The sequence below is a fragment of the Rattus norvegicus genome, chromosome 15 (genome assembly GCF_021556685.1).
Source record: "Rattus norvegicus strain SHRSP/BbbUtx chromosome 15, alternate assembly SHRSP_T2T, whole genome shotgun sequence".
Taxonomy (NCBI): Eukaryota; Metazoa; Chordata; class Mammalia; order Rodentia; family Muridae; genus Rattus; species Rattus norvegicus.
The window spans coordinates 75,830,991-75,855,763 of NC_141548.1; the positions used below are offsets into that span (position 1 = coordinate 75,830,991).

General features: G+C 36.8%; 1 protein-coding gene across 8 annotated transcripts in view; it reads right to left on the bottom strand.

The window, feature by feature from the left end:
• Positions 1 to 24,773, bottom strand: part of Pcdh9 (protocadherin 9) — an 899,165-nt gene that overhangs the window by 774,081 nt on the left and 100,311 nt on the right.

Sequence of the window (24,773 nt, forward strand, 5' to 3'; positions counted from 1 at the left end):
AGAATATTCATTCTCTTCTCTGCATACTATGTATTCCTCATCAAAATTTTACCAGTAAAAATACTAACTAGAATCATCAAAGAGGAGAGGCAGATAATTCCAGACTGTAGTGTTGTTGAAGGTAGAGCTCTCATTAGTCAATTCTGTCTCTGTCTCTGTTTTCTCCCTTTTTCTGTCTCTCTGTCTCTCTGCCTCTCTCTCTTACTTTCCCCTTCTCTGTCTCTGTTTCTCTATCTCTGTATTTGTCTCTCTGTTTCTCTCTGTATCTGTCTTTGTCTCTCTCCATTTCTCTGTCTCTCTCTCTGTCTCTGTCTCTGTCATTCTCCCTTTTTCTGTCTCTCTGTTTCTCTGTCTCTCTGTCTCTCTCTCACTCTCCCCTTCTCTGTCTCTGTCTTTGTCTCTCTGTTTCTCTCTGTCTCTGTCTTTGTCTCTCTCCATTTCTCCATCTCTCTGTGTCTTTGATATGTTCTTTCTGTAGTACACTATTATCATATAAGGGATGATGGAGACCTGGATGAATAGGTCAGGCTTCCTGATTTAGATGATCAATACTCTACACTTTATTCTTTTATTAGCTTTTACATTTTTGACTTTCAAATTGAATATTATATTTGCATTATTTCTTTCTTTAGTCTCCCTATCCCCCTTTCCCACTCATTCTCAAATTCATGACCTCTTCTTATTGAATCATAACTCTTACATATACCTATTAACATAAAAAGTGGAGCCTGCTGAGATAATTTAGTATTGCTCATATTTGTTTAGGTGAAGACTTCCAAAGTGACAACTTCAACTGACATGAGACGATGCATGAGAGAATTCTCAAAAATCATCATCCCTACAGAAGAGCTTCACAATAAAGGGTTGCTGAGGGATAGAATTAGTCGCCTCCAAGGATGATTCCCCTAATTTGTCAGCAGATCCCAGCAGATTACACATTATTGTTGGTCAATAATTGATCTTTCTTCATAAGTTTGTAAAGAGTACAAACATTATGTATGAATTTTTAAAAGTTTAATCTTACGTTAAATTTGAAAAAAAAAAACCTTTCAACCAAATGAAGTATTAAATTAAATGGCTCCCAATATTGTGTACTTTTGTTACAGAGTCTATATCATTTAAATTAATGGAAAATACTATGACCACTGCATCTAACAATTGACAGAATAAGTAGGAATATTCTAAGAAAAGAGAGCCTACAACTACTCTGTCAATATTCGGTAATGGAGAATATTTTGTTTGTGAGCAAAGTTTCTCTTAGTAGCCTGCACAGTGGGAACTGTTAACTCATCTACAATGCATTGCAGAAAGCAGAGTCACTCAGGTGAAAGGGCCTATGGTGACTTCAACAGGACAAAGCGGAATCTGGTGCCAGGGTTTGACACCACTCACTGGGTGACACGCAAGCCTGGTAGTTGCAAAAGATCAGCAAGTGAGGCGTCTCTGAAGATAATAACTTCGAAATACCTTTCAACCCTTCATCTAGCCTCTTCCTCTAGGAAAGGTTAAAGTGAGTTTGACACCTTGTTCTACTGCCTGCACTTACCCTCAGGTAATAAAAGAGACAATGTAGTATAATAATGGGTCCTGGTGCTCCATGGCACTGTATAACATCTATTACCCATCTCTTGGAGTTCAAACATCCTCTTCCCAGTGATTTTAAATCACTGAACTACATTTAAAAGAAAAGAAAAGAAAACATTAGTGTAGACAAGTCACTAAGTCTATGATTTTTCCCCCTTTGCTTTTGAATTCATAGATGCCTTCTTACGTCTCCTTTTGGCAGCATCTGATGAACCTGACATATACAAGAAAAGAAATGGTGGGTACCAAGGAGGCGCTCAGAACTTTACTATTATTACAATGATCCTATAGTATTTGTTTTATGGAGAATACAAAATCATTTCAGTATAATAAGGTAAAGAAACAAAAGAAAAAAATAGCTTCTTGTCACGCAGGATAGATTATTTATTTCATGATTTATTCTTTCTTTCTTTATGTAAAGTCTACTAAAACATGGAATTATTCTCATGAATAATACATTCATACTATCAAAGGTTTGAGAAATAATACAAAAATTGTAAATAAGCATAATGTAATAATCATTGCTATTTCTTCTTTCTCCTACCCATCTTTATCGAAATATTATACAGTAAAAACTTTAATTGATTCTTTTGTGCTTTAAGTTCTTGGGTGGTATTTGGAGAAAAATCCCTTAAGGAAGTAGCAGAATACAATACATGGAGAAGGACAAGCAAGAAAACTGATGGGAAATGTATAATCATTAAAGCATATTTTCCCCCCAGAGGGGACAGTGGACCATGAATGGAATCCCGGAGCAACTCCTGAAGGATGTCATAGCTATTAACCATGCCTGCCCTTCTATCAACTAAGAGTGGAAGGAAGATCATCTGAAGACAAAGCTGAGAGTGCCAAGTGTCTTGCAAGCTCCCAGAGCAATGGGCTTCTTCATGTTAGTCTCTGTCACTTCCACACACCATTGGTGCTCTAACAGAAAACACACGCACACACATGCACGCACACACACCACACATACCACATACACACACACACAAATGCACACTCAGGCACACACAAACATACACACAAGCACACTCACACACAAATGCAGAAGCACACACACACAAATGCACACTCAAGCACACACAAACATACACACAATCACACTCACACACAAATACAGAAGCCACATCACACACACACACACACACCACACACAACACACACACATATGCACACTCACACACACAAGCATACACACGAGCACACGAGCACACAAATGCAGAAGCACACATCACACACACACACACACAAACACACACACACAAACACACACACACAAATTTCGGCATTCCATTCATGCTTTCAGAGAGGAAACCTTTAGAAAAACAGATTACAAACAAATGTATGTATTCCTAAATCTGAGTTAGTCCTCTGTGCGGCTACTTATCCATCATGGAGTGTGTCACTTTTTACACAACTGGGCAAGACTGGAAACTACTAAATAAATGTTTTCCCACGCTTAGTAACATTACCAGTTAATAAAGATTTTGCAACAACCAGGGCTGCACATTGCTTTTCTTCATGTACAATGGCTTCCTAATCATTTATGATAAACTTGTTTTGTTTATGGCGTCTGAGAAGCATTATGCTAAGACAGTGGTGATTGATGGACGGAAAGCATTTAGTGTGAATACTTAGCATGCATAGGAGGGTTGAGGATAGCATATAGACTTAAATGCCTGACTAAGGAGTTTCTATGACATTGAGTAGGGAGTGGGGAGTCATCGAAGTTCTCTAGGTGGGAATTCACACAATTTGATATTTACGTGCATGACTAACTGAATGTCTTCACATCTAGTTTTAAGGAAACCAATTGTGATTGAATTTTGTTTCCTGTGGTGTGGTGAGATATCAGTGTTTTAACAAAGTATCTTCAAAAAAATCTGAAGTTAATTCAGTATGTTTACCAAATAAATATATTTTATAGTAAATACACAAAGCCAGGCCTTGCTGCTAATCCCCACATGATACAGTAAAATTCTATGTTCTGCTTTTTGCCCCTGTTGTTTTGTGGAAACATGGGAAAGTTATGGTGAAGTGCAATGAATCATAAAAGAAGAAACTTATAGTCCCAGATACAAACTATGTAGGCTTAAATTTATCTGGGTTGCCTTTAGGCTGCCTATAATTAAGACAATATTGAGAAAGGTCATTTTATCTATCGCTTCTAACTAGCCATTCTCAATATTAAACTGCTGAAGCCTGAGTATTTCAGAACTTTAGAGTAAAATCAGAGTTTACCTGCATATTTAGAGTGTTGTCAGATTAGCAGTACTATTGGTAGAATGATTTGGTATTTCTCACGAGCCTCTCTCAGCACCAGAGCCCTGTTCACGGTCATATTTCCCTTCATTCACGTGCAGTTTCGATTTCTGGTCTATGTTTATAACACAATTTCAAATTTATTCAACACAACACATGACAAATGAGCCACCGTGATAGCAATTTATGATCAATAACTGGTTATATAAGGGAAAAGGTAATTTTAGCATTGATGAGTCAGCTCTTTTTATACAAGAATTTATGATGCCACTTTTGTGAGTTCTACTTGTATGCTGTAGCATGTAATTTTATAGTTTCTTCCTCAAAATGCTTTTTTTTGTCATAATTTTCCCTTTTAAGATCTTTCTTTGCAAAGAAACACCAGTCACTTTCCCTCACTTCTACGCCCATCTACAGTCACATTTGATTGCATGGAAACCTTTTATAACTGAAACCTCTTTGTTGTTGTATTTCTGCTACATTCTGTCACTATTCAAGGTCTGTTTCTTTCTAGCATTTGGAAAGCAGGTGATACAAAATTGCCTCCACTTTTACCCCAATTCAAAAGTACATAGAGCTCTTATTTTATTGTGCTAAAAATAAAATATGAAGAGGATGCTTTTCTTGGCTATAACTTAGAAAATTAATGAGACACCCCAGCCAAAATTTCCCAAACTTTGCAAATAAAAACACAAGAAGCAGAACATTTCTTTCAACCTCATAAAACACCATGATCTTTGGCTACAGGTTTGAGAGCCACACTCCAGATTACTGGAAAAGAATGGGTCAGTGACAGGAAAGGTCCTTAAATAAATAATTCTGTGTACCGAGAGATGAAGTGAACACATACATTAACTCATAAAACTTGCCTACTTTTGAAAAATGTACCTTTAGAAATTGAGTCTTAAAAAATGCTATAATGATTTTTATCATTTTTATGATGTCCATTCAGAATTGTTCCAATCTCGTGTGTGTGTGATGTAGCTTTTAAAAAAGGCATCAAAGTACAGCTCTGCTGCTTTGCTGGAGATGAATTACAAAACACCATCCTGCATGTTTCTATTTCCGTCACCTTTGAATGTTTCGGTTTGTGACTTTCCTTTGTATTTTCTGATATGCAGTGTTCCATTGACTTTTGACTACTAAGTTTACACATATCTGAAGAATAACCCGTCTTAAGTGCTGAAGCGTACATTCAACAATTCCGTGAGTGTTCTGATAGGATATATGATGTTTATATTTACTAGCATGCGTACGTACTACTTAATGATCCACATCATGAAAATTATAAGAAATATATGATTATATTTTGTATTATTTTATATTTATGTTTTATTTCTTTATATCCAAACCTATGTATATACGTATTAGTTTAAGGTATAAGAAAACATTTATAAAATGTATTTATTTTATGTCTTGACTACTCTTTCCCCTCCCACCTCTTCTCCTAGTACCTCCCTACAATCTCTCCTCTGCCTGCCCCCATCTACCACTCATTTCTCTTCAGAAAGCACAGGTCTCTCGTGGATATCAACCAGCCATGCTATACCAAGTGGCTGTTAGACTAGGCACCTCCTTTCCTAGTAAGGATAGACAAGGCAACCCAGGAGGGGGAAAGGATCCCAAAGGCATTTAACAGAGTCAGGGAATGCTCTTGCTTTCAGTGTTAGTATTACCACAAGACGATCAAGCTGCATAACAGTAGCACATATGCCAAGAGCATAGGTCCAACCCATGCAGGCAATCCTGGGTCAGTCTCTAGGAACCCCTACAGGTCCAGGTTAGTTATTTTGTGGGCTTTCTTGTAGTGTCCTTGACCCTTCTGGTTCCTATAATCCTTCCCATCTTAAGTGGGGTTCTTAGGCTCAGTCTCATGTATGGCTGTGGGTCTCTACATCTGTAGGAATACTTTTTTTTTAATTGAATTAGAGTACTGCGTATTTATCACTACTATCCCAGCCCTGAGAAAGATCCCCTTCACCAAGTCATCCAATGTCTAGGTATTTTTATTAGCAAAATGAAAATGATTCTATTAGAATTAAGGGAGACTGATTATAGAAGGAGCCTCTACTGTAAAAGACAGTCAGCAACGTAAAAGTGGCCTTGCTTATTTTAAATTCTTGTGCTTACTAAATTGGATAGATTATGAAAAATCCTCTGGGCTTTATTTCATGTTTTCAGTATTTATCCATCCATTTATTCACTGCTTGAATATCAGATGTGTGTCAGCATTTTACTTTAAAATTCTAAATGTTCTTTAGAAAATGGAAATAAATATAAGTAATATAAAATATTAATTTTTTAAAGAAATGACCATATTTTGAGAGCTTCATTACTATTAAATAAGAAAGTATTATTTCATCTTTAAATGAAATACAGTACCTTAATAGTTGAGACTTCATCTATAAAGCAAATGTTAATTTAACCAAACTAAAATACCCAGTTCCATATGGTATTAAAAGGTAATCGAATTCTGATTCATGATGCATAATCATTAAAATTAATTAAAATAGCAAACACGGTACACACAAATCATTAAGCAGTAAGCTGATAGGATAGCTATACTGAAAGAAAGATCATGCATAACATGCAAGAAATAATGTTTGGAATCATGGCGATTAGGGTGACCAAGGAAGATGCACACAAAACGTTATCTGTGCCAAACTGTTGAACAACTTATTTTGTCATTTTTCAAGGTCAGAAGTGCCACATAAAATTAATTTAAAATTATTTTGTTTCAGCAAAGAACCTGAGTTTCACTTGCACCACGAGGAAAAAGTGTAGCACGTAGCTACATCCAGACAATTATGTAAACATAAAAGATGCACATTCTGTAATAGCAACCGATGAAGGACACACATTCAACAGGAAAACCGGCTGGGTCGAATATGAAATAACTACGGTAACAGCAAGTTGATGAGAAGAGTAAACTTGAATAAGCATACATTAGCTAAAACCCAGTATATATTTGATATCTGACAAAGTGCATATCATTTTTATCCAGCATTCTTAGAAGGATAAGTATAATTTTGCCATCCAAATTGCTGCAGCACAACTTTACCTATCTGAGCTGTCGCAGTGATTGCTAACTTCCATGTATGGAAAACGTCTATGTAAATAAAACCTACGTGGTAACCTTACACGGTTGTCTTTCATGAAGTTCTAAGGCGCAGGAGAGAAGGCTCGACAGTTGACGAGTACTTGCTGCATTGCTGGATCGAAGTTTGGTTTCCAATACACAGGACTGGCGGCTCCCGAGTACTTGTAACTCCAGCTCGAGGAGCCCAGATTTCTTGTCCGGGTGCTACGGGAATTCTCATAGTTGTGATCATGTGCACGTACACACATGCAGATACATACATATGCATCCAGTAATGCATGCACAGACATAAAGGAAGACCAATTAAAAAAGACCCAACACTTAACACAAACCCTAGGCTGTAGAGACTTAATTGAGATTATGTCTCAAACAGGAAGGTGACCTTTAACCTTGTGAGTGGGACGCTTCGCCCCAATGGTAGCTTTCTTTCCCATGCTAACTTTATAGGCTAACAAGATTTTATCCTCTGTCATCTTTATTTGTTCTGCTATATTTTGTCAAAGATATTTAGGTAATTCTGTGCTATGAAAATGATCAAATTCACTTTTCTAAGTAAAGATAGTAGTGTAGACTAATCATATATTTTGGCTTCTCATTTTTTTAGATGCATCTGTCTTCATTTCATATGTGTATAGGCCCAGTCCAACTACAAACAACTTTCCTAATTCATAAGCATACAAAGACCTTCTCAACTGATATTTTTAAAGTTTCTGTAAAATTTGTTCCTAATGCTTCCTAATCCATAATCAATATCTTTTTTGTTGGATATTTTTATTTACATTTCAAATGTTATTGCCTTTCCTGATTTCCTGTCTATAAACCCCCTATCTCATCCCATCTCTCCCTTCTTCTATGAGGGGTTTCCCCCACCCCTTCCCTTACACATTCCCTTACAATGAGAGAGGGGGGAGGTTGAGTCTTAGCAGGACCAAGGGCTTCTCCTCCCATTGGTGCCCAACAAGACCATGCTCTGCTACATATGCAGCTCGAGCCATGGGTCTGTCCATGTGGACTCTTTAGATGGTGGTTTAGTCCCTGGGAGCTCTGGTTGGTTGGTATTGTTCTTATTGGGTTGCAAGACCCTTCAGATCCTTCAATTCTTTCTCTAACTCCTTCAACAGGGACCCCGTTCTCAGTTTAGGGGTTAGCTGCAAGCATCCGTCTCTGTATAACAAAGACACGTGCTCCACTGTGTTCATAGCAGCCTTATTTATAATAGCCAGAAGCTGGAAAGAACCCAGATGCCCTTGAACAGAGGAATGGATACAGAAAATGTGGTACATCTACACAATGGAGTACTACTCAGCTATTAAATGACTTCATGACATAATCAATTTTTTGCTAACCATTTAAATGAATGTTCTTAGAAAACTCTAGTATTTAGCATCCTGATGAGGGAAGAATTATTTTAAAATGTTTTCCTATTAAATCTAAATTGACTTGCAAAATGAATTTTAAAACCAGTAAAATATTTGGTTCAAATTTCTGTAGTAGTTCTCTATTTGATTTTTTGGCAAGCTACTTTACATGTGGGGAGTTTTTAAATTCATGAGATATAAAAGAACCAAAGTATTTGGCGTGAATGGCTAACAAATGGAGATGCCTTTGAGGAATACCACGTAATGCCACATTATCTTTGACCGCGACAGTGAGCGTTTACTCTGTGCCGAACACTATGCTCTGATTGTTTTGAAGCAGATCTCTTGGTTTCAAGTGTCTGATAATTTAGTGGAGGATGCTTTACCCACAAGAAAGAAATTAATAATAAATTGACAGATATGTTGACATACCTGAACTAACAACTTTCCAAGTAGGTGAAATATAGTTCTATGCTCATTATATGTAAAATGATCCCTTTTAAAAATTAATGAGATGCACTCTAGTCCTTAACGTCACACGGCTTGCTGTGCAGATGATAACCCCAGGTAACCCCCGCAAAGTCGATAGTGATACATTTGAATCAAGTAACCAGGTTAATAATATTCAATTTTCACAGAATCCTACTTTGTACCTGTGATGATGAGGAATGCATTCTATTGAAATCCACAAGCTCAATTGAGAAACAGGACTGCATACATGTTTAGTTTATAAGGCCGTTAGAAATGTACAGCTAATAAAAAAAACTTACAGAGAAAAGACATGTACCATGAGAGTTTTGTGTGCTTTGGTCACATGGTCCAGATGACTTTCAGTGGGGTTAGAGGCGTTTCATACACTGTATTCACATACCTGTGGCATGGAGACATCTGGTAGGTGAGGTATGATTCTGATTTTACATGTAGAGAAATTGGAATTTAAGAGTGTCTCCACATAAATAATACTTACAAAAACATGCCTGTTTACCCCCTATCACTGAACCATTTCTTTTTAAAAATACTTTTTGCATAATATAGCATCCTCATTCTGTCTTTTTATCCTAATAAGTGCTGTAGTTCCTTTATTGGAAACCTTACCTTCTAAAATAACGCAATTTATTTGTTCACACATTTATAAGCACGTTGTACACCAGAAAGAACATTACATGTAGTCATTGCCTTCTCTTTACCTAGAGTTTAGAACTCAGTCGTGATGGACTTGATGTATATTGAGGAATTAACTCGTCTCGTTATGGCGTATCATCCTCAAAAGTTACTCCTGGGAAAATTTTTATTTTTCAGATGAAGTGACTTAAAATCTTTTTATGGTGTGAACACATGGGCTGATATTCACATCTCAGAATTTCAAGTCGCAAGCAACATAGGTTAAATTAAATGTGTGAAGACAAAAAGATAGCAAGAGATGTGTCTAGTACCATGAGGATCAAGGTATAAGCTTTATCACTCAGAGACAATGCTATAAAGGAATTTTCCATGTCATTCTTCAGATAAGTGGTCCCTAGGCTCTACCAATCTTCCAACAAGCAAGCAACAGACAAGCTTATTTTCACAGACATGAAAAAGACAAAATAATGAACACTATGGCTGTCCTCTGCGTGTCCCAGCTACTGATACACAGTGGTTATCAATCTTTCTAATGCTGAGACATTTTAGTACAGTTCTTTGTGATGTGGTGACCCCAAGCCATAAAATTATATTTTGTAGCTACTTCATAACTATAATTATGCTACTGTTTTGAGTTGTAATATAACTATCTTTATGCTTTCCAAGGATCTTATGCCACCCATGTGAAAATGATGCTCAACCCCAAAGGGATCTCAACCCATGGCTTGAGAACCACTATGCTAGACTTATGTACAGAAACAAGCCGTGTTTGAACCTTAAAGAAATACGTGGGGTTGGGGATTTAGCTCAGTGGTAGAGTGCTTGCCTAGCAAGCGCAAGGCCCTGGGTTCAGTCCTCAGCTCCAAAAAAAAAAAAAAGAAATACGTACTTAATCACCAACATAACACTGAGTGTGTGTTTTTCAAGTAAGTCTGGGTTCATTTGTAGTTCACTATCACTTTACGTGGTTTTGATTATCAAATGTGAAATTAACATGATCTGTCTATCGTTCATTTATACTTTTAAAGGCAGAGTTTTAACCTCTTCTGGTCTAGTGAAGTCAGGAGTCTTGGAGGGCAATCCATAATCACCATTTTAATAAAAATCATGTTAATAAAGGTAAAGAAACCCATAGAAAATTAACATGCTAATATTAATTTGCCCTCCTTCAACTAAGTGAGTGATGACAAGTCCAAATGTAATGTTTGTAAAAATGTGGAATTCATATAATTTCCAGATTTTTATGCCAGTTATACTTCTCATGAACCCATCATCATGTATTAATAATAAAGTAATTAATTTTATGTATGTAATAGAATTATCACCCTACCCTAGAAATATATTTCAAGGAATTCCACATACTTTTACATACATTGACTTTATTCAACCATTAGACATAGGTTCTCACTCATTCCTGACTTATCAGGAAATCCATGATTTGTTTTCATTTTTAACGGGGAAATTTTGTCAGAATATTCTAGTTATATCTTACTGACGTTGTTGTCTGCACTTAAGTTATATTTACAATACCTACGCTTTAACTTATACATTTCCCCCTGCTCAGTAATACTCAAAGTACTTTTGATACCTTTATTCTGCCTCCTATTCAATATTAAAGCTAGGTTACACACCTGGTTTATTATTGCCAGTACATTTCACACATTTTTACCATCAAAGCAGCTGTAGAACACAGTTCTTATAACTATTGTTTAAGTGATGAGGAATATCAGTCAGAGCTATAGAGACACAGAGAGGGAACTCCATGTCTCAATTCATGTGTTATATTTGAAGTCACACAGTGCTGACTTCAGCAGTAGAGATGTTAATCATAAAAGAACGTTCTAGCATGACTCCCTGTGTGTCTTCCTATCTTTAGCTCTCAACACATTTTTCAGAGGTTTCTTTTCTGTCTGAGATCTTCTATGTTCAAGAGACTATATAAACAAATGTAAGTACTATTAAATAATTAACATTACTAGTTAAAAATACGAATTTCCCAAGTTGGGACATTTTTATAAATGAAAAATAAAACAATGAAATCTGAAAAGCCCATTTTTATCATTTTATTTTATCATATGTCATGTACTTTCGAGATAAACTTTTATATTGATATGAGTTTCCTCTTCCCATGAGTTGAGGCCTAATCTTTCTAAAGCTATTAAGTTTTTAATTAAAATTACTTCATTTCTAGCCATCTGCTTAAACATAACCTGAGTAAGGATGACACTTATAGGCATGCTAAAATAAACAGGGGGAATCTTGGAAGACGTAAAATTTTAGAAATTATAGGCAATTGAGCAATGTTAAGATGTGGCCCATACATATACAGCCACCCAATTAGACAAGATGTATGAAGCAAAGAAGTGCAGGCCGACAGGAGCTAGATGTAGATCTCTCCTGAGAGACACAGCCAGAATACAGCAAATACAGAGGCGAATGCCAGCAGCAAACCACTGAACTGAGAATAGGACCCCCGTTGAAGGAATCAGAGAAAGAACTGGAAGAGCTTGAAGGGGCTCGAGACCCCATATGTACAACAATGCCAAGCAACCAGAGCTTCCAGGGACTAAGCCACTACCTAAAGACTATACATGGACTGACCCTGGACTCTGACCTCATAGGTAGCAATGAATATCCTAGTAAGAGCACCAGTGGAAGGGGAAGCCCTGGGTCCTGCTAAGACTGAACCCCCAGTGAACTAGACTGGTGGGGGGAGGGCGGCAATGGGGGGAGGGTTGGGAGGGGAACACCCATATAGAAGGGGAAGGGAAGGGGTTAGGGGGATGTTTGCCTGGAACCAGGAAAGGGAATAACAATCGAAATGTAAATAAGAAATACTCAAGTTAATAAAGAAAAAAAATAATAGGGTAATGAGATTTCTCCAGAGAAAAGCACAACACTTGGTTATCCAATAGTAACTGGTCAGCTCTGAAAGCACATACATACAGTAGCATATGGACTGAGTACATAGTATTCTCTCTCTCTCTCTCTCTCTCTCTCTCTCTCTCTCTCTCTCTCTCACACACACACACACACACACACACACACACACACACACCAACAGAGGAAAAGAGGCCATGGCTTTGAAAGAGAGCAAGATGGAATGGGCCATTGGGGGGTTTAGAGGAAAGAAAGAATTGGAAAATTATGTAATTAAATAATTTTTAAAAATGTGATTTTATTTTCTGTTCATGGAATTAATTTCCTTGCTAATGCTTGTCAACGTCATTAAAATTAGTTTTGAGTTTAAAGTGTATGGTGAGCCAGTTTTAGAGTATAAGTGTGCTGTGGGAGACCAAGGGATCCTGCAACATTAACTCCATGATTATAACTTTACTTCAGCATTGAAAAGTGATGAGTGGACAAGCTTAAAAAACCCTGTTTTTGGTGTCCCTGTAACTCCATTAAAAGACAGGCATTGCTGTTGCCTGTCATCCCAGGGCTGACATGGGTTAGGGGTATTGAAACGAGGTTCTTTGGGCTTCTATGGTGACCAGTTTAGTCCCGAACAACATGCTTTAGATTCATTGAGAACGTCGTTATTAGGGGAATGCATAGGAGAGCCATGGAATGGAATACACAATATCTGCCTTTGTAAGGAGCTTACATATGAAAACACGCACGCACACACACACACATACACACACAGGCATGCACACACATAAATGCACATGAACACACACACATGCACATGCACACACACAAACAAGTGCATGTACACACACATGCTCACACACACACACACATGCACACACACTCACTCACGCATGCACGTGTGCACACACACACACACAAACACACACACACGCACACACACATGATAAGCTGTCCATACTATAATATTTGTGTGCATAGGAAAATGTCAAATCCCTTTGCTTTATGTGTTCCTAATGCATCTGACTTTTCGTGTTGTATGTCTTACAACTCATAACTATAACTGTTTGCTATAACATCCCCCAACGCAGCCACACTAAATATAATTGTTGCCCTTTCCATTATATATATATACATATATATATTTTCCCCAAAACGATATCACAGAAAACACCTTCTAGCATCTCATGCCTTGCCCTTGCATTCTTTGTTCTTGCACAATAAACTTCACCCACCTAACACGCTGAGAACGGCAATCTCTGAAGCAGGCAGTAAAATGCAGTTTGTTTTCCTGGGCAGAGCTAATTAAAAGTCAAGATGTTCAGTTTGGTACACCACAAAGAATAATTTCATGCTTTTCTTCATCAAAGTAAAGGGCACAGCACAGCTTCCTTATAACTCAGCAGAAAATTCCAGCCAGCTTGAAGTCATTGTAAAAAGAAAAGATAGATAACATTGGCGGGCTCTATTGTAATTCAGCATTCTGCATGCTATAGGGAAGTTTTGTTTGTCAATGCTTAGTCTCTCCTCAATACTACGTTAAGACATTTAACTCAGTTGTCAGTCTAAAACTTCTGATTTCCAGAATGAAATATACAGGTGTGTTAATGGAGTATATTTGTATCTGCATTTTGTGCTTATAAAATATGTTTTTCATTTCTCTGGAAAACCAATTTAGATTCCATGAAGAGGCTCTCTCCCTTGGCTCTATATGAAGTGAACAAAGCTAAAAGATGAGTGAAAATAAATAATGTTTATTTATATAAATAATTTCGAAACAATCTAACACCCTTTGCGTGTGTTCTATGTTGGAAATTCAAAGAGTAAAAAAGCTAAGGGAAGTAAAAGAAGGAGAAATTCCATAGTAAACATGACATGAATTGGAGAATTTCGTTAGCTAGAAGCAATAGGATAAAGTACTATGGTTCTTAAGTTTCATCGAGCAAGACATTATGTAGCAACACTGACGTTTAAATACACATTAAATTTACAATATTGTAAGACTGTGAAATTAAACTGGTGCCCTGATTCTGATTTCTCACTGTCTTTATTTAGAATTCTCTGTGAATTTTTTTCATATTATTATTATTTTCGGGTAGAATTTAAATATTAGGAATTTAAGGAAAAATGACACCTAATGTAGGGTAGGTAATTTATGCTGGTTTATTACAGAATCTTTCAGCCATATACAAAAAATATGTAGCCATGGTTTACATGTATTGTTCTGTAGGGGGATATATCAGATAGTTAGCATTGCTTACTGATTATTAATAATTGGATATATGATATGTGCATTATTTTGATAAGGCGGGGAGTGAGTTTCCAATGTCATCTCCAGTGTCACTGATAGTACGTGCCTGTATGAATAGTGCACATGCCACCATGAGTGGACAGCGAGTTTTCATTCACAGAGGCTTTGCCTGTTTTAGGTTAGTGGCTGGAGTTTTGAAAAAGATGTATGTCTGCTAAAACCCACTCAGGAGTGAAAACATGAGAGGGTTTATACTTAATGATCCTGGGCACATTGATCCTCTGGTACTATCTTTTACTTTTGTCTCTAAAAAGGGGAACAGAGGAAGTCTCATGAGAACTGAGTAATTCAACAGTCAAACACTTAAGATGATTAAACTTTATTTAGTACCGTTAGTAATGAAAATGGTGCCTATTTCTTAAAGTACAAGTTTTGCCCAGTAGAAAGGAATTGGCCAGCTCCCTGTAGATATTGATTTCTGAACAATTTACATCCGTGGTAAATTTATTTCAACGTCCCTTAGCTGATTTGAATGTGTGGCATCTCGTGATGTGCTCTGGATCAAAAGTAGTAGCTTAAATGGCTCTCTTATTCTTTAATCAATTAGGTCTATGAGGTTTGATATATAGATGTGAATATAATTATATTTTTTGAAAATTTTTGTGAGTTACAAATTTAAATGCATAATAACAGAGTACCTCAGTAATTAGGACAAGAGCAGGGTTAGAATTCAAAATATGCCAGCAATAAGTGATTCGGGCTCAGCTATTTAAATGCTTCAAACCACATCATCAGGGAAAGGGAAGTTACACAATGCACATTTCTTAGAATTTGGTTCTGTTCAATTTACTTTTCATTCTCAGTAAGAAAAATGGGAAATACTATCCTTTAGTTTTACAAGGGCCATGATAAAATACCTGTACTATAATTAATGGTTATGGTTGGGGATAAATTTCAGGTAATGCAAAGCAGTAATGAGAGTCGTAGCAAGTGATGTGCTATCATTTTCATTTATAAAAATGTTTTTATTTATCTTTACTATCTCTTTTAGATTTTTGGGATCACCATACAATTATAGCACTTCTCTCTTCCCTTTCCTTCCCTCAAACTCTTCCATATGTCTCTCCCTTTTTCTTTCTAATTCACGATCTCTTATTTTTTTTGTATTTTTTTGTTACCTGAATATAATTATATGTAGATATAGTCCTGTATACAATCTGCTCAGACCACATAATGTTATTGGTTCCTATGATTTTAGAGCTAAACATTTGTTATTGGGTTAACCACTTGGTATGTTGTTTCAGGAATAAATTGTTTCTTCTCCTCACAGCACTCCTTAGTTGTCTGTAGTTCTTTGTAGGGTACCACATCCCCTTGTCCACTTTAGGAAACCTATTAGTGTTGCCCTTGATCAGCTTATGTTTAGCCAGTTACATTGGAAAGAGTTTCTGGTATAGGTTCCGACATTCCTAGGAGACACCGTTTCAAAGCAAACTCCCTGATTCTCTGCCTTTTATGATTTCTCCTACATCTCTTCTGCAAGGTTCCCTTAGCCTTCGGTGCAGAACTTGCTTTGCAGATGTATCCTTTTACTACCTTTAATCTTCCTTCCTTCCTTCCTTTCTCTTTTGATTAGCTTATTGTTGCTTTCCTTCTCGCTCTATCATTGCAGTGTCTTATAAGCAGCTAACCTCTTTGGAGCAGTGGTATACAAGAACAAACCACGTAGAATCTCGTTTATGACTTTCTCTTACATGTCGGCCATAAAAAGTTTAACTTGCTTCTTTTGCCATGTAAAACAGTCAAGGAGATTCAGAATTCTATTTATTTTAAATATGGATACTATATAAACCAGACAAGTGTAGAGAAAATTTATCCAGCAACATGACTACCCTGGCTGGAATACAGATATGACTTTAGTGCCTACCTTTAATCTCAACAGTGAGAGTAAGGATAGTTTATAGAAGGAAGCAGTGATGTTTGGAAGTGACAACTAATTAGGAGTCATTTCAGTGTGTAGAGTCGGTTCCGTTCAGTCAGTTGGGTGTCGGCGCACTGAGTGTAGTGCAATTGGTTTGAGTCAGTGTAAATCAGCAGCAGTAGTTGAAGACAAGGAATCAGAAGAAACCAGAAGATGGGAACAAATTGCCAGAGTTAGTTTGAAGCCAAACAGAGAGATTCGGTGAGGAGCTGAGAGGAGCCCAATCAAATTAGTCAGCATGGAGAGGAGTTTGAGTCAGAGGAGGTTAGTTGAAACCATCAGACAGAGTTAAAAAAAAAAAAAAACTAGAAAGGGTGAAAAACTTCAGCAGTAAGCCTGTGAATTGATAATTACAACTGGTAGACATAGGTTATATTTATAGAGAATGTTCATATACATGATGTTTAGAAATTCTATAAATTATCACACAATAAGGACAGCTAGGAAAAATGCTCGATGAAGAAGCACGAGGTACCAGAATTCAAACCTATGTCATGCAAACAAGACATTTGGCTGGGGTTGGATGCATGTCTAACCTCAGCACGGAGAAAAGTGAATTATGGATCTTGCTGACCAGGAAATTAGTTCCATATCCAGTGCGAAACCTTGCTTCAGTGTAATAGGGCAAAGAATGATAAAGAAGGATATCCAGCGTCTGCCTCTGGCTTCTGTTCATATTCAACAGCAAGCATTCTTCTTGATACAAAAGCATGCATACACACACACACACACACACACACACACACACACACACACATATACACACATTAGATTGCTTACTTAGTCACTTATTTAAATATGTAATGCATGCCTCAATTCCTTTATTCAATGTCTTAAATTTCAAATTTTTCTTTGTGGAAGTCTTTTGGTTTGTTGGTTAAGCTTAATAACAAGAATCTTATTTTTATAGCTCTTATGAATGGGTTATTTCTATGAATTATTTTCAATGTGCTGGTAATAAGCATATATGACCACTATGAAATTATGTGTTAATTTTGTCCATTGTCACCTTGTTGGAAGTGTTTATAAGACCTAAAACTTTGAGAATAGTAGTTTCTTTTTTGTTTGTTTGTGTTTTGTAGTTCACAATTTTAAATAATTATTTTATTTATTTACATCACAAATATTGATGCCCTCCCAGTTTCTTCACCCCATCCTTTTAGCCTCTAAGAGGGTGCTTCCTCCCTAGGCATCCTCCTTCCCGAGAGCATCAAGTCTCTAGGATTAGGTGCCTCCTCTCCTACTGAGGCCAGACAGCGCAGTCCTCTGCTAAATATGGGCTGGCAGTCTCAGACCATCCCATGTATGCTCTCTGGTTGTTGACTTAGTCTCTGCGAGCTCCTAGGAGTCCAGGTAACATGGTCAGAAATTGGTGCCCACCCATGGGATGAATTCCAAGGTGGACTGGTCACTGATTGGCTATTCCTTTAGGGTCTGCTCCATTTTTGTCCCTGCATTTCTTTTAGACAGGAATAATTGTGAGTCAAAATTTTTGAAAGTGGGTTGGTGTTCCAATCTGACCATAAGAATTTCAAGTTCCTGAAGAAAAAAAAATTGAAGAAGACCTCAGAAGATAGAAAGGTCTCCCATGCTTATATAAATGTAAGATTAACAAAATAAAAATAGCCATCTTACCAAAAGCAATCTACAGATTCAATACAGTCTCCATCAAAATTCCAGCACAATCCTTCTCAGGCATGGAAAGAGTAATTCTCAACTTCATAGGAAAAAACAAAAGTCCCAGGGTAGCCAAAACGATTTAACAATATAAAAAAAAAACTTTTCAGGAAATTATGATCCCAGACCTCAAGCTGTACTACAGAGCAATAGTGAGAGAACCTGTATAGTATTGGTACAGAGACAGATATGTTGATCAATGAAATAGAATCAAAGATGATTCAGACATAAACCCACATGTCTATGGACACTTGTCCGTTGATAAAGAAGCTAAATTCACACAGTGGAACAAAGGAAACATGGCACTGGTCTAACTGGGGATCCGCATGCAGACAGTAGTCTTTAAGGCAGCTTATGCATAAAATACTCAAGTCAACTAAAATCCAATGCCTCATTCAACTCAATAAACATAAATACAGACTCACACAGACACAACCAGGCGCGCATGTGCGCGCGCGCGTATACACACACACACACACACACACACACACACACACACACACACACACACACACAGCAAAACTAATTTGACCTCAGAAAAGCAAGTCAAGGTATAAAACTCATGTTATAAACTCCATTGTTCCTTAGAGAATTTCTAATTTTTTAGAACCTGGGCCAATTTTTATTTAGGGTAGTTAATAGTTTTGGATGCTTACATAGTCTATTGCAAAAGAAACACATTATGGAAGAAGATGAGTCTTAAGTATGTCCATGGCATAGAATCAATAAAAAATGTAAAATGTGTCATAAAATATTTGCAAAGAGTTTAGAGTAGTGACACTAATTGGTGGCAAATCTGACAGGTTATGGATAAGTGAGTTGCCTCTGTGGAGAAGCAAATCTGTAGATCCATTTTCTATATTTTTTTCTATGCCAATCACTGAAAATGTTGGTGAGCAGGCTTAGCTGAATTGAGTCATTGAAGGCAGGAGTGGGGAATTAATTGTGTTCCCTTCCATCTTTTCCTGCTGCCAAAGAAAAGGACTATTGTCCTGCGTCTCATTCAGCCTTCAGGATCTCTGCCAAATCCATTGAGAAAGTCAAACTGCATATCCAAGTGGAAGTAAGAAGGGGGTTAACATCCAGTTTGTGCTTGGTGGGGGTTGTGATGAGGTCTAAGCCTGAGAGATTTTGGACATCACGTTTTTATTTTTTGTTGAATAGTATAATGAATATTGCTAAACATGGAAGTCAGGGTTTTAAAAAAGAGGAGCAAAAGGAAGGGACACATTGACAGCCTAAATGAAAGTTACATGTGCTGCTATTTACAATGCTGCCTGTGTATACGTGGTAAGAAATTGTACACTTGTTAAATGTGTCAGTGGTTCTGAACTACAGTGAGTCATTTTATCTGGAGTAATAATATAAATGTCCACTTTCACACAGGAATGGGTACATTGGATTTTTTAAAAGGCACTTTCTTTAATGTGACCTAATTAAGGCTGTAAATTAAAAAGATCTCAAAGTCATAAATATGTCAGATCTCAAATATAACATATTTGAAGATTTGAAAATAATCCACATAAAATGCATGAACTATATAGTTCCTTTCTGAGCAACATATATGTCAGCATGATTTTAATCAGGGACATAGGAAAATTGTATGGATAGACTTTGAATAATTGAATTTTTAGATAAACATAATATCAGTTGAAAAATGATGTAATGACATTACACTTTCAACATTGTAAGTTTGAAACTTCAGCAAAAGTTTTTTTCATATACTTTTTTATTATTCTATTTTTAGTTCTATTGATTTTACTTATATTTTATTTTTTATATTTACTTTTCATTGGATATTTTATTTATTTACATTCCAAATGTTATCCCTTTTCCCGGTTTCCCCTCTGGAAACCCCCTATCCCATCCTCCCTCCCCAAGCTTCTATGAGGGTGCTCCCCCACCAACCCACCAACTCCTGCTTCCCCACTCAGACATTCCTCTACACTGGGTCATCAAACCTTCACAGGACCAAGGGCCTCTCCTCCCATTGATGTCCGACAAGGCCATCCTCTGCTACATTTGCAGCTGGAGCCATGGGTCCCTCCATGTGTACTCTTTGGCTGGTGTTTAATCCCTGGGAGCTCTGGAGGGGCTGCTTGGTTGATATTGTTGTTCTTCCTTTGGGTTGCAAAGCCCTTCAGCTCCTTCTAACTCCTCAATTGAGGATCCTGTGCTCAGAAGGGCATGCTGACAGGAGCCTGATATAGCTGTGTCCTGAGAGGCTCTGCCAGAGTCTTGTGGATGCTCATAGCCCACAAAAGTTTTTAGCTGGTACTTGAGAGCTCACATAGGCGATGAATTACCACTTCCTCTTTAAAGAAAAACAAAAATTGTGTGTAGATACTGGCTACATGGATATACCTACACAAACCGAACCGACTGCCTTACTTACAGAGTTAAATCTCTTCCTAAGTTTGCCAGTTGAATCGACAATTAGAGAAAAGGAGGTTGTCCTTGTTCACTGTTAGAATCTGATTCAATTTTCTCATGTTTTCTGTATCAAAGGCGAATGGTATAGTTTATTTTTTCATTAATTTATTGGTAATCTGATTTATAAAAGTCGAAGTAAGTATCCCTCTAGAAAACCTCTAAAACACGCAAAATATGTATACTAAAACCTGTGAAATGCACGAGCCAACAGTTTTATTTGGTAATAAATCGAATCATACGGCAGAACTGCCATATGGCCCAATGTTTGTTTGTCTGCATTTCATTTCAGTGAGCTCCCAGCATTTCTTCTTCCTTGTGTAGGGTCTGTTATAAATGTGACTTTTTGCAGGCCTGGCAAGGTGAAACCTACATTTAGCCCCTTAAATTGGCTTCCGGCATGGCCACGAGTTTTTACAAAGCCGATAATTTTATACTATTCAAATGAAGTTGGCCAGAAATAAGTATCGAATGTAACCAAGCTTCTACATATTTATATCAATGAGCCTGCAACACTTTCACAGTACAACCTATTTATCCTAAATATCTTTTTCTAATAAGTAATTTTCTGGATGTCACCACAATTTATCCAGGTCACCATCCAAATGTAAAACAAGTAACTTTTTAAAATTAGTTTATTTGACCAGGAAAAAAAAAGCCATATGACCCGACATGTTTTATATCATTATTAATTTAGTTGTGCTTGGGGTTTAAAACGTCTTCTCTGCAGTAACAGCTGGTTCACCACAGAGAATTAAAGCACAAACGGAGTAGAATCACGTTTAGAATACATCAAGTAAAATGCAGAATATCCTTCTTTCAGTGTGGCTGCGGTAAACGGGAAAATGAAAGGATTCTATCCTGAAATTTATTTTAAATGTAAAGCACAGGAGGACTTAGCAGATCGTTGGCTGTCTTCTTTTTCTCTTTAGTTTGTTGTTTTTTCTTCTTGCTAGCGGTGGTGTTGGTAATCCTACCATCCCTTTACTAAGTCGGCTTGGTTTACCTCCATAAAATAAATGATCCCTCTCTATTTTTTTCTTCATGCAGCCATCAGTGAAAGTTTAGAATTACCATCAACACATCCTTTTCCTCACTGTTATAAAAATTAGCATTTCATTATGATTATTTATTTCTGTTAACAATACTTAACGTTTAAAAATTAAATATAACTATGCTACAGCTTATTGGATTATTATATATTGCCGGATAAGGAATTTGAATGTAGAAGTGTCTATTATGTAGTAAAATGACACAAATATATGCAGGGAATATAAATATATGCTCATTGTATCCAAGATTATAAGTTAATATGACATCATTTTCATATGCCATAGAGTCTCTGAGACAATTTAATGTATTGAAGTATCTTGGTGATTTGCTTTTGTTTCCCTAAACTATATATTTTAATGAAAAGCATAACTTGTAAAGTCTACAGTTTCTCTAGAAAGAAAAAATTAGGCTGACCCAGTGATGCACACCTGTGATCCTGAGAGACCAATGTTTTGGGTTCAGACTCCATCGCAGAGAATCTGACCTAAGGTTAAACTCAAGTTAACTAATAGGCTGGTACCTAGCACCAGGTTCCAGGTTACCTCCATAACAAAATCTGTGTCTAACACCAGTTTCCAGGTTATTTCCCCAAAATCTACACCTGTAGGTGTCAAGCCTGCCGCTGACACTTCACTTCCTAACAACCGCCAATGAGGAGAAAAACTGAAGTTAGGTATATGTTGGGCTCCCAGCAGCAGCCAATTAGGTTAAAGTAGATAATGCCTCCCCTCCCCCAAATCATATGTACTCCAGGCTAGATACACCCTTCTTGCCTCGATAAATGCTTGCTTAAAACTGAGCTCTGCCCCGCTCCCGTTCTGCTGTGTTGAGAAATTGCCTTGGCCCAAGCTGGAGCTTGAATGAAGAGACCCTTCTTGGTGGTCTTTTTGGGATTCACAAACACTTTATGACACAGCAATCCCAACACTTGAGAGGTGAGAATGGAGAAGTTTTAGCAAAAAGCCCGCTGGATCCCCATTGTGAGCTTCAACTTCACGTGAACTTTTAGTCCATGTCCTCTTCTTCTGAAATCACACTATTAACATTTTGTTACTATTATTGTTTTTTTTCTGAGCTCTACACGCATTCTATAAACATATTGCGGAAAAGATTTTCTCTGGACAGTGGATGTCCCAAGGAAGAATGTATTTTGCGTTATTTATGTTTCTCTCCACTAGCATTTTTTTTTGGAGGGGGAACCTCCTGAATTATATAAATGCTTACTTCATTTTTTTAAATCATCAAACAGCTCTGTTTATTCTTCTGCCTCCTTTGTGTCTTGACTCTTCCTTAGCTTTGGCACCGGCGGATCTGAAAGATGTCCCCTTAGAGTATGACTTTTTCTGCAGTTAGCTAAAACTGTTCCTCTTCACATCAAACTTAATCGCATCCTTGGTGTTACTAATAAGATCGATTTCTCATGGTGCAAACACTTTGAAGTATGACAAATAACGTTTGTCAGGATTTAAATTCTCAAAGTCACATATTGGGGTTTTTTTTATAAATGCATGTAGAAATGAATTACAGCATATTTTTATACTTGTGCAATGGTGTAGTTTTCAAATTTCTCTATCATTTATAAATGATTCAAAATGTATGATTTTTTTTTGGAAAAAGAACCAGCTGAAAAATACCTTATATTTATGAAATCACCTATACTATATTGCATAGGAAATCTAAATGGAGATGTGTTCCACGGATAAAGATTACTTCAATATTAACGGAATCTATAATCTATACATAATATCACTCATAATCATATATTCAGTAAAATGTTGGTTGTATAAATTAGTTAGAACATTAGAGCCTCAGAGGACTCAATATATTAGTAGACTACACACAGGAAGATACTTATAAAATTAAAAAGGTTAGTAATCTTCCTTTCTTTTTGTGGATTTACTTGATATAAAATGCACTTTTAAAATTAGAAAACTGATATCCTCTGTAGTAGTCCGTGTACAAGACACCGTGTGCCAGTGTCATTTATCTGGACCGTCAATGTATTATGAGACATATAGCATCCTACACTTTCTCTCCCTCTAAGTTCCAAATATTTGTCCCATAAGCAGACAGTGTACCTGAGCTGTCATTTTTAAAATGTGTTGAACATGGAGGCCCCATGAGTTACTGTATTAGAATTGGGGAAATCTGTTCTGTGTTCTGTCAAAGAATTACAACATTTTACTGCCTGGAGCAATGTTAACTTTTAATGTCTTTGTTGAGGCATCTTAAACATTCCCCCAGAATCATCCAGAATCATTATTTATTTCCGTTTTCCCATATTTATTTGCCTCACACTTCTTCATTTTTTGTGTACTGTAAGTAATCTCACGGAATGATACTTAAAAGTGTCATAATTTTAAAATATCGTGGTTATAAAGATACTGAACAATAATGTTGAACACATTATTTTTGTTGCAAGATCACAGAACAGTAGCTGTACATGTAGAAAAAAATTCCAGTATGATGTGGAAATAAGTTTCTATTTGATAGTGCAAAATATTTGGCACTCAGTGTGGTACTGAATAATATTAAGTAGTGTTTGGAAGTCATGCAACTACCTGTTTTTGTCTATTTCCTTGGGTTTAAATCTTTCATTTATTTGTTTTATGCTTTTAGAAAGGTGTTATGATTTATTAAGATGAACACAATTTTTTAAGCCAAAGCTGTTCTATCTCAATATGAATATGATTCACTTATTGACAAAGACATTGCCCAGCCTCTATTATTTGGCCTGCATTCCTGATCATGGTCATTCATTCTCCCTGTCTCTGTATCTCCATCTCTGATTGTATCTGTCTCAGTCTCTGTGTCTGTGTCTGTGTCTGTGTCTGTGTTTGTGTCTGTCTGTCTGTCTGTCTGTCTCTCTCTCTCCTTCTTCCTTCTTCTTTCTTCATACTTTCTTTACATGGCAAAAACACCCATGAAAAGGAAGAAAATGTATGAGAAAAGAAGAAAGGAGAAAAGGACAAAAGGAAGAAAAGCACTCTGCTGCTTGGTGCTTTAACTCTTTTGGTTTCTAACACATGCTTTTTTTCTGGTAGACTCATAACAGTAATGTCATATGGTGCATTATCTCCA